Genomic DNA, 18,100 nt, shown 5'->3' on the forward strand with positions numbered 1-18,100 from the left:
GTATTTTCTCTACTGTCCTGCAGTATAACAGGGAGAGAGCACAGATGTTTGTTTCAAAATGGCAGTACTTTTTCCAAACTCCTGGAAAACCATAAAGGATGAACAACTCTATTGTTTTCTGCATACCCTTGAAAACTGGTTTAAGATGCTGAGTAATGGGAGAATCACCCCTTTTTGCAATTATAGAGCTCTCTGTAAGAACAGAGCTCCTATTTACCACATATCCCTAATTCATCATTAGCTGAAGATAAACATTAAAGGAAAAAGGGATATTTACTACTGTACACTTTTGGCATTTGATGCAGAAATAGATACCCCAGGTGGCAATTGTCCACGTCTTTGCTACCTCGATCTCAGCTTCCATTTTCATGCAATGTGTGTACTGTTTCCCTCATGAAAGAGGATTCTGATCTGGAGACACATTCCCTTGCAGACTTAACCTTTCCTTGGGATTCAAATTAGATACTCTCATTCAGCAGGATTTCTCAGAATTTCAGAAATGCAAATGGCCTTTAATCACAGCAAATTAGAGATAATTCCTTGCTAGCAATACAAAACTCACCCACTGGAAAAAAAAAATTTCTTGCCAGAGAGAGATTCAATCATTCATACATAACTTTTGTTTTTCTCAAAATCTCTGTATCATATAAAGTGATGGTTGACCTGTATTCATGCACGCAAGTGAGACTTCATGTGTGTGGTTAGCTCTTAATGCTTGGACAAGGTTCTTGGACACAAGTGTATCTGAATAAGGCTTTGACAGCTTGCTGGATGGATGACACTTCATCCTGTTTTGACCAAGATCTGCCTGCTGTAAAGTTATTGCACAACTCTGGAGAATTACTGATTGGTCACCAAAGGCACATGGACTACACCATTTCCCAATACTGGATTAAGATTTTAAATGATGCACAATCACCACATTGGTTTCTGGAATATGCTAAACATCATGAAAGATGAAGAAGTATGAAGGAGGGAGGGAAGGGAGGGAAGAGAGGGGAGGGAGCGGGGGAAGAGGACCGTGGGGAGAGAGAAAGGGGAGGGGAGAGAAGGAGTGGGGGAGGAAGGAAGGCAGTCAGGCAGTCGGGCAGGCAGACAGGCAGGGAGGAATGAAGGCAGGCAGGAAGGCAGGCAGAATGGCAGGCAGGAAGGAAGGCAGGGAGGAATCTGGAAGGAAGGAAGGAATTCGGAAGGAAGGAAGGAATTCGGAAGGAAGGAAGGAAAGAATTCGGAAGGAAGGAAGGAATTCGGAAGGAAGGAAGGAATTCGGAAGGAAGGAAGGAAGGAATTCGGAAGGAATTTGGAAGGAAGGAAGGAAGGAATTCGGAAGAAAGGAATTCGGAAGAAAGGAATTCGGAAGGAAGGAATTCGGAAGGAATTCGGAAGGAATTCGGAAGGAATTCGGAAGGAAGGAAGGAATTCGGAAGGAAGGAATTAGGAAGGAAGGAAGGAAGGAAGGAAGGAAGGAAGGAAGGAAGGAAGGAAGGAAGGAAGGAAGGAAGGAAGGAAGGAAGGAAGGAAGGAAGGAAGGAAGGAAGGAAGGAAGGAAGGAAGGAAGGAAGGAAGGAAGGAAGGAAGGAAAGAAGGAAAGAAGGAAGAAAGGAAGAACTGACATCACCCTGTAAGAAGCTGTGGACTATAGCGAAGGGTTTTGGTTTATGACTAAGAAAATAAGAAGAAAAGAAAATAGAGAAAATGAATCTGAAGAAATAAAAGCCAAAATGTAAGGCATAGAAGCATATATCAACAAAACTCTTTGCTAATATTTGATAGATTAATTGACTGGCTTGATATTAGTGAAGGCAAAAAGCTGCTAAACCATGAGGATTTGGAGACCACACAATACTGCAATGACTCTGTAGTGGTATTCCTATGACTACACAAATCCACAGGAGTTCTGGAAGCTTATGGCAAATGGCCTGTGCATCTACATGAAGGAATAAAAACACAGTATGTTTATCTCATACAGCTGCACAAGTTTCCTGTGATCAGCTTATTTGAATTGCTGAGGGTAACTGAGCTGATGAATGATTTGTATTTTTGTTCAAATGAGTTTTTAACTCCTAGAGTAGCCTTTCCCACAGAGCTGTTTGAACTGCGGTTATCTATAATTTATGTAGATACTTTTATTCGTAGAAATTCTTTGCAAGTCCGTTTTGATTTTTGAAAATTGATTATAGAAAATGAGCTTTGACCAACAGTTTCCTGACTATGAGGCATTCATGAATGGCACCTACTCACTACAAAATGTCCATTATGTGTCATGTTTTACTGCAGTCATAGGGTACTGTCCTCGGAGTGGTCAGTGCAACTGCAACTAGTGACTGGATGACTGAAGTATAGAGACCCATCTTGAATCATGAATGACATACAAATATTCAGAAAAGCTTCATGTGGGGAACATAAGGGGCCTGAAAACAGATTCAGAGAAGACTGTGGTCATTCATATACTCATGAATAGTCTTATGAGACCTAAGAGGTGTACATCCACATACTAATATGTGCCAAGCCTCATTTTGTTATTCCAAGGGCTTTAATCTAACTCAGAGGGAGATCATTTACATGAAAGAGTCATTAAAGAAAGTGCATAAACAGCCTTTGAAAGAGAGATGAACACACAGATCTACCTCCTTTCCAAAGCAGGCATCTGCCACACTAGATTTGAGAACTCTACAGTTAATTGATGTCTCTTTCAGACTCAAAAAAATCTTGGATTATTTTCTCATCAGCCTCACCACCTCTACAAAAGAAAAAAAAAGTGCTGAATTTACTGTAGTGTGATCTGGTGTCTGCTGAGCTCTCTCTAGGAGCTACAAGGTCTATTTTGAATTTGTTAAGGTAAACATGAACTCAGACCTAGGCTTCACATGGAGTCCTGTTCTCCAACAAGTACAACTGCTAGCTTCATTTATAAAGGATATGCAACATCAACAGCCTTTCCTTTCTCTCCTACCGTGTAAAGAAAGAAAGGACTCTGGTGTGAAAAAGCATCACTGTATTTTAGAACACCTGCAGAAAGAGAAAATTAGATACTGGGAAGAGTGTGGGGTTTTTTCCTAAAAAAGTCATTGATGGGGTTCAGGCTTATCCAATATTAGTTGGTGGGTCAGATAATATTTTCAGAGTTGAAATTTTGACTCTGTTCTGAGGAAAGGCACAACTCAGCATGATTGAGCAGGTTCTATCAAAACAAAGTGATACAGTCAGGGATATAGTTAGCATTCAGCAAACTGCAAATGATGTCTCTGTCTATATACCTGTGAAAAACAACATTACAGAGAAGCAGATCTTTAAAAATCAGAGTTGTACCAAGGGAAGGCAATTGAGATCCATAATATGCAGTCATCTGTTGAGTCATTTCCCAAGCTTTGATTTGTCTCATGAGAGGAAATTGAGAGCTAAATGGCAACTTTCTTATCAAATTCTGAAATGTTTTAAAAAAAACAACAAACCCCAAAACAAACAAACATACCCCCAAACAAACCAAAAAACTCCAAACCAAACCAACCAACAAACCAAAAAAAAAAATCCACAAAACCCCAACACATGGGATAGCACTGTTTAGGCTAAACTTCCCAAGGGTTGTGATTATAAGATTACAATAAGGATATCTAGAAAAGAAATAATCTAAACTAATGAGATTAAGTAGGGTGAGATCATCCATTGATGAATTTATCCCATGACCAAGAACAATGTAATGGGATTAATGACGAAGATTTTTGATCATAATAAGATGTGGGCTGATGCCTGAGAGAAAGTTCACTGGTCTCAGCAACTACAGCAAGTCCCCTGTGTAAAGACAACACATAATGCCTAATTTTCAAAATGACTTTCTGTGAAGAGGTGCCATTGCAATAGTTTTATGGGAAAGCTCCATGGAATTTAATAAGTAACTTCCACCTTCCTTTCATTATTTCTTCTTTTGGACTGGCCCATCTAAATGCAATGGAAAGTCTGCATTCATGGCAAAGCTTTTATATAACTAAAGCATCTCCCCAAGTCATCTTATGTCAGAGGAGACCCAGGGTTTATACACTGGCAAAAATACTACAAGAGATGGATAGACGAGGACACCGAAGTCCAGGAACCCGGCTCCCCGAATATGGAAGCTCTGCGAGAGATTTATAAGGACTCTAATGTTCACACCCTATATTGATGTTTCCTCAGTTTGAATGTTATACACCCCAATGTGTCTACCCTGGTTGTTTTTCCCTTGGTAGTTCCTTGTCCAAGTTCCCTCTTCCCACAAAACCCTCCGGGTCGCAGCCCCCTGTCCTGGCCCGATCCGGCCATGGGGGCAGTTGCCGGCGGGGCCGCCCACGAGGCGCCGCTGGAGCCCGGGTGGGGACTGTCCCCGCCTCGAACTGCCTGAAGCCCTACGGTGACTTTCCCCGCCCATCTCATTCTCCCATTGGTCCTTTTGCCGCTCCTCCCCTCCCTCCTTCCCTTCGTTTGCATGTACCCAATGAACTGTGTTACTCCTCCCCGTCTCCGCCCCTCTTCCCCGCCTACATCCGGGGAATTCCCATGCTCTCCTCAAAAGCCAGCGCGCGGCAATAAACTTGGCTTTTCCTCGTGGACTCCTGGCGAGTGCGGGCTTGTTCCGTTCGGGACGGTCGCCGGGCCGGGGGCGGGAGGAGCCGTCCCTCGCTTCTAAGGGGCCTGATCCTAGGAAGCCCTGCTTGTCGCTTTCCTAGCCTGGCTCCTGGAAGCGGAAACCCTTCCACCGTATCGGTGGCTATTTTTAATCCGCTGATAATCTTATGTGCTACTGGATACAATATATAACATATTTAAGATTTTTATTTCCTTGCCCACTGGGATGCTCTTTCCAATGGCTGTTTCATACCAGTACATCATGGGCTTTTTTTACTTAACTCCACCAGATGAGTTTGGAAATTGCAGGGCTGAGAACTTATGGGGGCTTTTGACAGGCTCCTTTACCCTAGCATGGTGAGATTGACACAAACTTCATCACCCGAGGCCATTTCCTGAAGAAATTCCTTGGGGAACACCTAGAGGCTGTGTGTTACACAGAAGTCCATCATGATCATGGATACTCTGGTCTCAGGGTGCAATTTGTCTCACCTAGACACGAGCTGGTCACCCTAGGTCCTCTTTGTGGTCAGTGAAGAGAAATAGAGTGTGCTGTAGAAGTTCATTTCACCAACATCAGAAGTTTGATTTAGGATGATATCAATCACTTTTGAAAACATCTGTCTTGTTGACCACAAAGAGAAAACAGAGACTGACAAGTTCAAGAAGTCAACCATATTTATTCAGGTGATAATGAAGGACTGTTCTGTATCATGACTGGTCTCTTTCCCCCCAAAGTACTAAGTAGACTTGATTGACGTGCTTAGTGTTGCTAATGAAACTATGAGGGGTTTACTGAAAAAAACCCCAAACTCTTAGATTTCTGACTGCAAAATCGGGTTTGAGGCTCTCTATAAAATGAGATAGCCTCAAGAAACCTCTATATGAGACAAAAAGAAAAATATTATTTTGCATAAAAAAGAGGAAGTGTGAAAAAAATTTAACATCTCCAACATAGCCTTAAAAATATTGGACATCTGAACTCAGAGCAACCCTATAACATAATTCTATTTTATACATGATGAAACACAGACATTCAAAGATGACATGGTGAGCACTGTGAAATTACTTGTAATAATTATTGGAAAGTTCTTCAACAGGGACTCATCAGTTAGAAGACCATTGACGTATAAAATATAACTATGTGGTCTCCAAAATCAGAATGAGAAACTCCTAAAATACTCAGTTTTAACGGACTTCTTTCTATAAAAAGGCACAGTAACAAGTAGCAGTCAGAGAGTGCATATACCTACATAGACAGCAAAAGGAAATAAAGAATCTTGGTAAGTGTGTGCTTTGAAGTTTTCCACACAACTCCATTTTCATAAAGAGAGGCCATGCAGACTATTGAACCCAAATGGCTTGTCTGAAACAGTTTACATCCAGAGACCTTTCAGTAAATGTGCTTGACTGTTTAAAATATTATATTTACCTTTGTGTTCCTTACAAATACTTAAAAGTCCACATCTTTTTTTATTGTCTTTCCTTGATTTAGACTAAACCTAGTTCTTCAAATAATTAACATTTTTACAACTCAGAAATCCTGTATATGCACTTGTTTGTAGCTGAATTTCAGCCTAATCATATCTAAAATAATCTTAATAATAATCATAAAGTATTTGCCAACTCTATCATCCATTAACTTTTTATGGTATGCAAACACTTCATGTTTTACTGACATGTTCAGAGGGACTAACTATGTATGGGACCAAGGGAGTTATCCTTAATTTGTAATTTCCTGTTATTGTAAATTATACCTGCTCTGCATTTTTATGGCCTCCTTCCATCTTGAAATGTTACTACATTATTTTTCTCTTAACTTATGCGCCTTCAATGTTGTAAAAACTACCTTAAAGGTCAATAAAAATGCAATAACGTGTCAATCAACAATGTCTGTCAAGCAAACTACTGGAAAGCTACAGCTAAAATGCAACTACACCATGTTGAGATTGATTAAAGATATGAATCACAAAATGAAAAGTTGGGTGGTTTTGGGTTTTTCATCCCTCCAGTTTTAGTTATTACCAGTAGTTTAATTTATAAAGCAGTTACTTTGATGCTATCTGGAGTCCTCTAAAGAGGATGCCAGTGCAAGCAATGATACCATCTTAAATTGCTTCCAATAAAAAGGATTACCCATGATCATCCTAAATGCACAACCACTCAGCAAATGTTACCACTGTCTAAATCTAAGTCTCTTCTATTTAAGTGAATACATAGGTGACAACATCTGAGTGTTTTGTGGTTGGGGTTTTTTTGTTAGTTTGTTTCGTTTTGCTTTGTTTTGTCAGGATCAAGAAAGCCATGGTACAAAGGTCCATCCACCTCATTATCCCACACCTGACAGTGCCCCACAAGAAAGCCCTGGGGAAGAGTATGACTACAAGTGAAGCTTTAAGTCATCCATCCCTGATACTTCTTGGTGATTTAGCTCAGGGGCCAGCTGACACAGAGTTGCACTGTTCTGGTTTTTTTCTCCTCTGCATTTGCCCAACCACTTCACCAACCCGGTCTAGACTGCATGTGGCCTCTCATGCAAACAATTCGTGGACAGCTGTGATGATTTAAGCCTCTATTGTAACTCAAATTTTAAGATAGAATTTTTATAGAGAAAGTAAAACCTTGAAAATAAAAATCCTCACCAGGACATTAGAATGGATCAAAAATTCAGCAGAGAGAAAGCCATCATCTCAGTAATGAGGGTATCTAAAAATAGAGATTGGGTAATTTCAAGGCCAGTATAAGGTTTGGGGTTTTTTTTCCATTTAATTGTGGTAGAGGCCTGGGAATAAAATAGCTTCTTCAAGAATCCAGACATCATTTTAGCAAATATAGTAACTTGATTCTAAGCTTGTTTTGCATGCAGAAGATAAATAAGCAATCATAAACTATGTCATCATAAAACTCTTATTGAGTTCAGGCTATGGAAACCAATCAATAGAGGACACTCATCCCCAGTGAAAGAAACAGCTAATGCTCTGTGGTTCCTGGTGGATATTCTGTCATTGTATTTTAAAACCACAAGGAATTCCCTGTGTCATCAGCAATGACCATTTTATTACTGGTGAATCAGGAAATGAGTAGGGCTAAAGGTGCATTTGAATTCCATTGAATCATTCATTTAGCCCATCTTCCAAAGCAGGAGACCAATAGGCTTTCTCAAGGGTTTGGATAGGTCCACAGAAAGAAAATCAGGCCCTTCCTTGACATTCAACATGTACATGATACCAGAGAATGGTTGTTTTTCTTACTTCTAACTACAAGAAGGCAATTAAAAGTTAATTACTGGGGGGGTGGGGGTGGGGGTTAGTGAGTAGGGAAGACTGAGCTGATCAGCTGTCACTGTTGTCTATTTCTCTGCTTGTTTCAGTCAAAAATTCAAGCTCCAAGCAAAACTTCTGCAATTTTCCCAGAAGCATTGCACTTTATAACATTTCCTAGATTGAATATATCCCCCTTTTAAAGAGTAAATATTCTATTTCAAAGCAGCTCTATTCATTTTTCATGAGTCAGTCTTTTTGAACATGAATGGCTTCAACTTGAAATGAATAATTTTAGCTATATTTAAAAAAGCCTTTGCATTCAGCTTGGAAAACCATATAACACACCCCAGTCCGCTCACCCCCAGTATTTTTAATATAATGAAATATTTTTAGTGAATAAGAAGTTTTAACAAACTGAAAAATATATGATAATTATGCATTTTTACTATTTATCTTTTGAAGAATATTATCCTAACTACTATCAGATGTGTCAAATCAGGCTCATTTAGTCCAAAAGTGATCAAACTTCATTTAAACAATGTAATGTCTTTTGAAAGTATTAGGGGAGAGAAGAACCACAAATTCAAATAATTCATTTCTCTCTTGCTTAATGCATTATTGATTTGTACTTTCCTTTTAAATGGTATTGTTCTGATGTGATAAACATTGATTTGACTCTTTATACAAATATTCTATATCATCAGCATGTTATGGCAACCAAATAAAACACACTAAAATAGACCCGAAGGAATGGAATACTATGAAAACAAAACTGTACGAGGTGCCCCAACTGTGTGCACGTGTATGTGAGGGTGCATAGGTAAAATAGCAAAGGGAAATGAAAGTAATAAATAAATAATGAATAAAAAATTAAATCTAGGGGCATGATAATGATGCAGAATCATAGAAAGTTTACATTTGGGTTAACAATGGACAGACAACCTTGGAAATGAAAAATAATTACTTTCTACTGCTAGTAATTCTTCGACATGTCTTGTAACCACAAGCATATAGCTGTCACAAGTTTAAAGAGCGAGTTCTCTCACACCCTGCTTGTGTTCAGCAGCTCTAGCTTTGTGCACAGCTATTCAGACCAATGGAAACTACATAGTCAAAAGACAAAAGAAAAATGCTGAGAGCAGTAAACACATAGATAATCCTGTCCACCAAACAATTTTGCATTTCCTTTATGCACCATTTATTTCAGACAAAAAAGCTGCTGAGAGATTTACGTCAAAGTGATTTCCACCACTCAGCTGCTCAGGTCTGGGGAGATGATTGAAGCACTGAGCTACACTTTCCCGGGGATCATTGCATTCCCCTGTCCTGCCATGCCCAGAGTGAGATCTCACATGATCTTCCTCAGACAAGTTTATTTCTAGCATCACCTGGGTGGTTTTTTGGCACCCTGGGTGAGGGGGAACATCCTGCAGTTACTGAGAGATGAAGGGCCAGATTTCTTTCTGTTTTCCCTTGGATATCAGTGGAACCTGAGCACTTGTTTTCCTTACTTTGAACTGTCACTCCCAAGGTGGATAGGCTTGGATGACATTCCACCATCCTTCTGAGCAACCTGCAAAGAAGGGAGCACCCCTCTCACATCCATAGGGGAAATAGCTGTGCTCAGGACATACACAGGACCAAAACAGTCAGATCTTTCACAATACAATCCATTTATTCCCATTGGAAAACACTCATACTTGCCATGTAAAAACCCTCAGATGTATGGCTGCACTGGGACAACAAGTGCTCATGCTATCATACACTTTCACAACAAATTAGTCTTGCAACTAATGATCTATAACGATTACCCACCAGGGCTGCATTGAGATTTTATCTATAAGGCTACAAAGGGTGATGGATAAGTACCACCATCCAGGGACAAACAGATCCAAACATTCAATTCCATTTCAACAGATTGCAGAGTGGGACCAGGGAGACATGGAAGCTGGGCTCCTTCTCTCTCTGACATCACAAATTTACACCCAACGCAGCTGATTGGGTACTGTCATTTATCCTGCTGTGTCCCAACAACAGGTTATGATCCCTTAGTGTAGGAAACAATCTGGCTTTTGTGTGATCACCACCTCAGAGGCAACACTGGGAACCTTACTATACAACCCTGTCTCAGCAATATACCTGTAGTTAAAAGCTATGACAAGGTACATCAGGCTAAGCAAGGTATGCAAATAAAGACATTCAAATAAGTTTGTATCAATATATATTTTTTTTTTCCATAGACACGCTTCTGTGCATAGCTCCACTCTTTCAAAAGTGTCTCTCCAGACTCAATGGGCTCAATAGAATAAGATGCCCCTGAAATTTTTGCATGAGACTGGTTCCCAGGAATAGGTGGTTAATTCAGATTTGAAATCTCAGCTTCTTCTCGTCTTGTTAGAATCAGGCATCACATTTCTATCACTCAATAAAAATTATTTCTCTGTTCCCAGGAAATAGTTCTAGTATTAATTTAGAGGATCAAACAATTTTGTGATTATCAGTAAAAAAAACCCCAAATAGTCCATTGAAAAACTATTAGTGAACATAAGAAGGCTAAAGAGAGCATAACTATTTTTTCTTTTTCTATTTTCCACCAATCTAACAGTGTTTTGAAACACTATTCATAACATACACAGCTCTGATTGTAAGGACGTAGATCAAAATCCTGCCCCAATGGACTTACATATGGAGTGGCAAAATTAAACTTGAACCTTCAGTTTACAAATAGCTGGGGAAAAAAAATTGATCACAGGGTTGAAAACTTGCTATTATTATGGTATTTGCATTAAGACAAATTTAAGACTGGTATTCCAGGTTATGGACAGTGCTATAAAGCTGGTATTCTATGCTGTGTATTGCAAGATCATTTAAAATGTACTCTTCCACGACATGATGAGAACACAAATTATAATTAGGAAAGTAACCCAAGCATAAAATTAGTCTGGAAGACCAGTCTGAATGCGCTTCTGCAGACAAAGCCATCCTGTGTTCTAACTTTACTGCCTCAGTATAGGGAAAGATTAATGCAGAAGATAAAGACAGATAGGGCTTTCCGGGAGAGGAGGGGAAAAAGGGCTTTGCAAGTATGGTCTGTGGTGTTTCAGTTGTGCAAACACATACAAAGAGAAGCCCCAAAAGATCCCATCTTTGCAAAGTCACAGCAAAGCCTGTTACAGCTGCGGAATACAGGTCTATACCTGGGATTTTGTTCCCATAAGCTTATTCATAGGCAAACCCCCACATTTATCAGCACAGATAAGGTCTGCTGACCCCATTCTGAACCCAAAGCCTAATTGCACAAGTAAATGTACCTAACATTTGTAACCAACCAAGAGTTAGATTTGAGGAAAAAAAATGCAAAATTGCATTCTGAAATAAAAAGACTCAAAAAAAAAGGTGAAAAAATGAAAATTCTTGCGACTGCTAAGTGAAAAACCAAGCAAATTATCTTGAAAAACTTAAAAGCAAGCAAGACACATTTCTAAAAGCATTTGTGTTTGGGGCTTTCTTTGTTGGAAAAGTTTTTGTGGTTTAAAAGCCAAATGTTTCTTTATAAATCCATTGGTATCTCTGTACTTTATCTAGACAGACTGAACAAATCCACTGTTGGTAAAATTACATCTACCTTTCAGATATCTCTCCCTGTGTGAAGGGGACCTGTATACTAGACACTGGTTACATGGCACTCAAAGGAAAGCATCCTAAGTTTCTATTAAAACTTATTTGCATAATTTGCTATTAAATTTTTCTTTGAATTTTCAGTGAGTTTTCTTGAAGTAACTGTTGCTACTTCTTTCTACAGTTGCCCATGACTTCCCTGTACCATACATGATTTAATAGATTTGTCCTTATTTAGAAAAAGATCAAAAGAAAACCAAAAAAATTACCTAAGTTAGGAGATAAAGCAACAGCTGCCAAGAAAAAAAGTGCTTTGCTGTAAGGGACTACATTTTGGCAAGAAATGCAATGTTTGGTGAGTGTGAAGCTAGGTGCCTACATAAAGGATTTTACAAAGTGAGAATTAAGAAGTTGGAAACCTTATTTACTCAAGGGGTGGCCTATTCCTTTCCCATCACTACAGTCAAGACTTCAGCGAAACAGGCATGTATAAGAAGGGCATATAAAAATATTAAAACACAGAGTAGCCCCTGTACTGTACACTAAGTCAGGTGCTTCTCTCAGTTACCATCCATCATCTGGGAAATTCGTCACAAATGCTGCAGGTGTTACCCAAAATATTTGCCCCCAAACACATCTTTGGTCTCAAGGGTAACTGCACATTTTGGTATGTGCTGTTGTCCTGAACCATTTCTGTTCCACCTCACCTGCCTCTGGTACTACTGAGCTGTAACATGAAAGTCAGTCTCTGAGCACCATTTGTATGCTAGATTCTTCTAATACCCATTTTTAGCTCCTTTTTTGGATGAACCAAACAAAACAAGAGTAACAGGCTGTAAGTGAGAGCAAAAAAAAATTGCTAGTGAAGAGTCACGCTGTTGGTTTTTGCGTGACAGAAGTTACTTGGTACTTAGAACATACAAAGACACCAAAACACATCCAACCTAACCCAGACATAAATCCAGATCCACCAATCATGACATAGCAAAACCCCAAATTGTCTACAACAGCTCTTACTGCTCACTGGAATTCTATAATGTTTATCTAATCAGTACACTTTATTTCATATCCTACTCACCAGCAAGTCAGAGCATCTCACTTCAGTGGTGGAATGGTGAGGAGACTCAGTCTCTGGTGGGTGACAGAGATAACAAATCCAAACCAGGAAGAAGCTTCAGGAAGAGTAACTTGGACATGAAAGAAAGAGCGGATTGATTAGGGTTAGTTGTCCTCTTTTTAAGGCCAAAACAAATTTAATTTACTCATTACAAATTATTTAATGTGTAAATTTAAAAATTTTTCTCTGCCTCCCATATGTCCCAGAGCTTGGTAAGATTTCCCATGAAATGCATGATCTGAGACAAGGTGTGTCTGAGTTTCATGTGCATTTAAATCCATTCCTGGTCAGAACATTTCCCAGGAGGAATATTTAATATGAGCTTCAGAGACATGTTTCTGTTCATTTGGACATGATTTAAAACCATGTCTGTAGTAAGCACATGTTTATTAATTGTTGTTCAGGGCACAGGTATTTCTTGAATTTGAGAAGAAAGCAGAATTTCTTGAAAATGGAATTTTTCAAAACTAAAATTTTTCAAATCTGAAAACAAAACTTAAAGTAATATATGTGAAAAGCACATAAACTCTGTGGCCAAAGCTCCTCTTTTAAACTTTATGACTGGGATAGGTGTTGTGAATTTTTTAGTGCCCATTTTGAAAGTTTTAGGCATAGGTTTTTGGTTTTTTTTTAATTCCAAATGTGAAAAACATTTATAAAAGGAGAGCATTTTCTGTAAAGAAGAAATTGTGTAAGGGACACAACTTCATTGTTATTGCTTATCAGAGGCTTCATGTAGGTTTCAGTTTTGACCAAAAGGAAAAAAAAAGGGTAATTATCAAAACCAAACACAGCAACAATGATGTAAAAGACCTGGGCAAGTTTTATTATTGATTAGTGATTCCTGATTTTTCATTTCTCCCCTATAAATTTTCAGAGAAATTACTTTTAGAAAGTAGCTATACATTGTAAGATAATTCAACTTCAAAACTCTGATTTGGTGACATTTACAGAATATTTAACACTTTCCAAAACTGTGATGGAATTTATATTCATGGGTATACTTTTAGGAACCTAATTTCAAGTTTAAAAATACTAACTCATAGGCTTCTCGGTATGTGTGAGAAATGTCCTTTAAAACATACATAAGATGACAAGAATAAAGGTGTTGAGCTAAAAAAAATGGTTGGTGAAATATAAAACACCAGGAAAGGTATTAATCTACTCATGTCAAACTGCACTAAGCATCCTGCAGTCTCCTTCTTTTTTTCCTTGGGATGTGCAAAGACTTACTGAGCTGGAATTCAGAAAGTCCAGCTCAGAAATGCCTCAGGAAGTCCACTGTGAGGATGCTCATGCTAGGATGGAGACAACAGGAGGGAAACTTGATTATTAACGTTTTTTAATTGAACTAGGTGATTTCACTTAATAAAAGCTTGTTATTTCAACTTTTGGAGCACCCTGAGCACAAGAAGCAGGATGTGCTTTCCCCACAAAAAGGATTTTCCATGTTGGCAGCTTTCAGAGTGCCTGGTGCTTGTTATACAGATCTGGATTCAGGTAATTACACAGTAACTGGATTTATTATTAATAAAAAAGCCCAAATAAAACTCAAACAAAAATTCTTCTAGTTAGACTGGTTGAAAGTTAAAAAAACCAAACAAACTAAACCTAACGAAACCAGCAAAAAACCAACCTTACAGTTGTGCTAGCAGAGGGCAAAGCAGACCCAAATCTGTTCTTTGCCAAAAAGTTTCTCATCATCTGAACTTCTTTGCAAGATTTTAGAAATTACTGAGTTACTCAGTAGTTTCCTGAAAGCTTTCAAAAAAAAAAAAGTTTTGGTGAATTTTCCATCAGTTGGTTGGATTGAAGAAATTAGGAACCTTCTGCTTTCCTGGGGCTTTTCAGCACTTCCTCCTTGGCACCCTCCTACAGATTAAAAATGGAATGATATAGGGAGACCAGCCAGAGGAAAGAATATGCAGAAGCACGTGTTAAAGCCTCAGGCTTTTCAGACTCCAACAGACAGGGGTGAAAGCCCCAGACGTGTGTGCTGTCATGATGTTAGAAGGTGTAGCCCCATGATTGTGTGTAGTGCTGAACTGAAAAAGTCGTCCCTTCAATTTGAAACTCACAAGCTGCTCCCCTCTGCCTCCTCCCCTGCTTAACTCCACCAGTTTTAATTAATAACACTATTAGGTACCTCCATTACAACATAAGACCTTGTTCAGACAATGTGCAGGAGAATTTTGAAGGAACCCTCCAGACAAATAAGAACTATGATTGCTCTTTTCATGCTAAGTCTTTTTTAAAAATATAGAGAGGTCACTGCAAACTTTTAAAGTGAAATCTGTACCTGTTCAACGGTCTTCAGCAGCTGACTTAGGTTGAAGAGGACTAAGTAAAAAAATGTTCAGATTTATTTCCGCTGTTTCCTATCAAGCCTCTAAATACGGATTATCCTGTGCTTTGTCCATGAGGACTCTTCAGTAGTCCCAGTGATTTACCAATGGCCCAAATCCTACATCTGGATGTAGGTGTTGCCTTTTAATTGTTTTTGCCCTTAATAATTTGCTGTGGCCGTAATGATTTGTTTTCAGTAACCCTGAACTATTGGTTTAAAGGAAAAGGGTCTCTTCTGTGCGGTGTGGAGGGAAAAGCAGAAGGGTTTCCCTGCTATCCCCTTTGTTCCATGGAGGCAGAGAAGAGAGGGAGAGACAAAGAGTTGCAGGCAGTAGCAAGGCAGAGAATAATCTGTTTATTCAAAAAGCCACGAGGTAATGTCCAGTCCTGGGGGCGGGGTAACAGAAACCCCAAGAACCCCGGGGCTCTTGAGCAAGGGCGGGAACCGCCCGGCCGAAGACAGAGCAATCCAGCTCAATAGCTGGGTCATCAAGGGAACAAAAGGGCTCCAGGGAACACAAAGAAAGCTGGCAGGGTGTGGATAACAACCCATCACAACTGAAACGCAGGCAGGGTAACAGAACCAGAAACTGCTTTCTAAAACTTCAACTGAGTCTCTGAGTTTTTTCAGGTTTGTCTAGTGCTGGTTTTGGAATTCATTTCAGCATCTTCCTACACTGAACTAGTCAGACAATTAGACTACATAGATGATCATTGTAAGCCCCTTCCAACTGAAATTCGTATCGTATCGTATCGTATCGTATCGTATCGTATCGTATCGTATCCTACCCTATCCTATCCTACCCTATCCTATGCTATCCTATCCTATCCTATCCTATGCTATCCTATGCTATCCTATGCTATCCTATGCTATCCTATGCTATCCTATGCTATCCTATCCTATCCTATCCTATCCTATCCTATCCTATCCTATCCTATCCTATCCTATCCTATCCTATCCTATCCTATCCTATCCTATCCTATCCTATCCTATCCTATCCTATCCTATCCTATCCTATCCAATTGCTAGCCCCAGACTCAGATTTGTACCTTATAAAAAACTCCCCTAAACTGATATACAAAAAAGCTTTTTCTGGAGCTCCTTGCCTAAGAGGATAGCTCTGGAACTCAGCTTTAAAAGCTGGGCTTTATGAGTGTGGGATCAAGACACCCCAGACTGATCTGAGAGGTATTCTTGACATTCATCTGATATTGTCCCTTATCTCCATCTCCTGTACCAACAACATAGATCTCACTGCACCATTTCAGACCCTGACCACTATCAGTAGGCTTCGATTTACTGATGGCCTTATCTCTGCCGCAGCCTCATTAACACAATGCACCCAGCAAGTTTTAAACCTCTCCTAGTCTCACAAGGATTTCTAAAGACAGTGTGTGCCAATACAATGTTCAGGTGTTGCTGCAATGTCCCAGATGTGTACAAAAAGGTTAGTTCTCTGGCCTGTGACAAACGCTATATCAAGGTGCACGGCTTTTAAGAAAATTCTTTTTGCTTTACTGCACGTCATCTTCTGATTTCTTAAGGCTAAGCCTTTTTTCTTTCCCCCAAGGAAAGGACAGGAAGCATATCTATAAATTGTTTTACTCTGCTTATTTGTTGGTCACCATCATGAATTAGATGCTTTTAAATAACAAAAAAAAAAACAAACAACCAAAACATTGCCACTGTGGCTGTAGCAGCAGAGAAGGGAGATAAAGGAATCTGTAACACAATTCATGACTGGATTATCACAATTCAATGCAAACTGAATGACCAAATGTTGACTTTTAGTCTCCTTTTTCTTCCTGGTTTGTTTTTGGTTTTTGGTTTTGATTTTTTTTTCAAATTTGTTTATCTATTTTTCTATATATTTATTTTCTGTTACCTTGGAGTTCAGGTGCAAGAGAAAAATAATTTAAGATCCTTACTGAAATGTAAAATGAGAGATTGAAGAGTGAAATAAAGGGAGAATGATTTCTGATGCTGGTTTTTATAGCACCAGTTTCCAGCATTTTGTAAATTTACTGATGTCCCTTTAAGAATACTCATATCTTAGTTCATAAAAGCTAACAGCATTAAAAATACAGTAATTAACATGTTCATAATGTAAATGCTAATAATTTAACATGTCAAGCATCCTCATCCCCTACTGAATCAATATGAATTATTAAAAACGACTCTTTAAGACCTTTAAAATCAGCTCTCAAAGCATGCACTAAACAACCACACCACTGGCATACAGGAGTACCAAGTTACAAATTCATGTTAGACTGTCTGACACACTAAGACTCTTTGATGCAAAACAACAAAAGCCAAAAAAATCTCCCCTCAAATTCTTATATTTGGAACTGCATAAACTACACGCAAAAGTGACATGTACTTTATTTTTTCTCAGTGATTTTCTAATTTTCTTAGATATAAACCTTACAGAGAGATTGCAGAGTAAGCTTTTCCATAACAAAGTTTCGTGAAAATCTAAAATGTTCTTGAAGCTGTAAGTATATAAAGATAATAAAAAATTAGTCTGATAAAGTATTAGTCAGAGTTCCTAGGTTTAGAGCAATTTCTGTCAAGATTGTTCTTGTTCACGAAGAAAACATTTAGAAATTGATTTCAAATGTTATAAAGACTAGCTCCCAAAATAAAAATTATTTCCATGTGTAGTGCCACAGAGGCAAGAATTTATTTTTTTTAAAGATTTGCAAAATAGAGATGGAATTATTAGAGCAATGCATCTTACCTCTCTACCCGCTTATGGTGTTTTGAGAAAGACTCATGAAGTCTCTTTTGTGTTTATATATGAATAGACAGCCAAATGCCTGGAGCAGATGGCTGTTTCCTGGTCAATCCATTGAAAGAAGATGGCAGATATGACCTTTTTTTTTTTTTTCAATTTGTTGCAGATACAAAATAAATAAAGTTTTGCAATTGAGTACAAACCCCATCACACTAACTGTGGGTCTCATACTTATCCTGTCGAATTGCATAATGGTCCTGTTAACATCTTGTTCTACTTGAACAATCAGATAATGGTCTGGATGTCAATAGGCCAGAGGTTGTCCTTGCTTTGGAAAAATCTTCTGTGCCCATGAAATTGATCAATAGATGTTTTTCAGTAGAGCCAGACCAGAGTGTTGGTGGGATGACAAGAGCTCAGCC

At 38.8% G+C, this 18,100-nt stretch overlaps 1 protein-coding gene across 1 annotated transcript in view; it reads right to left on the reverse strand.

Annotated features, from left to right (window-relative positions):
• LOC139684901 (urea transporter 2-like) overlaps positions 1 to 17,722 on the reverse strand; it is a 303,543-nt gene extending 285,821 nt beyond the window's left edge. Inside the window, exons 1-2 of the mRNA XM_071581301.1 lie at positions 17,682 to 17,722; positions 12,556 to 12,664 (exon numbers count right to left, since the gene is read on the reverse strand). The gene's annotated coding sequence lies outside the window, so the exon portion shown is untranslated. The remainder of the gene's footprint in view (positions 1 to 12,555; positions 12,665 to 17,681) is intronic.
• Between the last annotated feature and the right edge of the window lie 378 nt (positions 17,723 to 18,100).

The sequence above is a fragment of the Pithys albifrons genome, chromosome Z (genome assembly GCF_047495875.1).
Source record: "Pithys albifrons albifrons isolate INPA30051 chromosome Z, PitAlb_v1, whole genome shotgun sequence".
NCBI classification, from domain to species: Eukaryota; Metazoa; Chordata; class Aves; order Passeriformes; family Thamnophilidae; genus Pithys; species Pithys albifrons.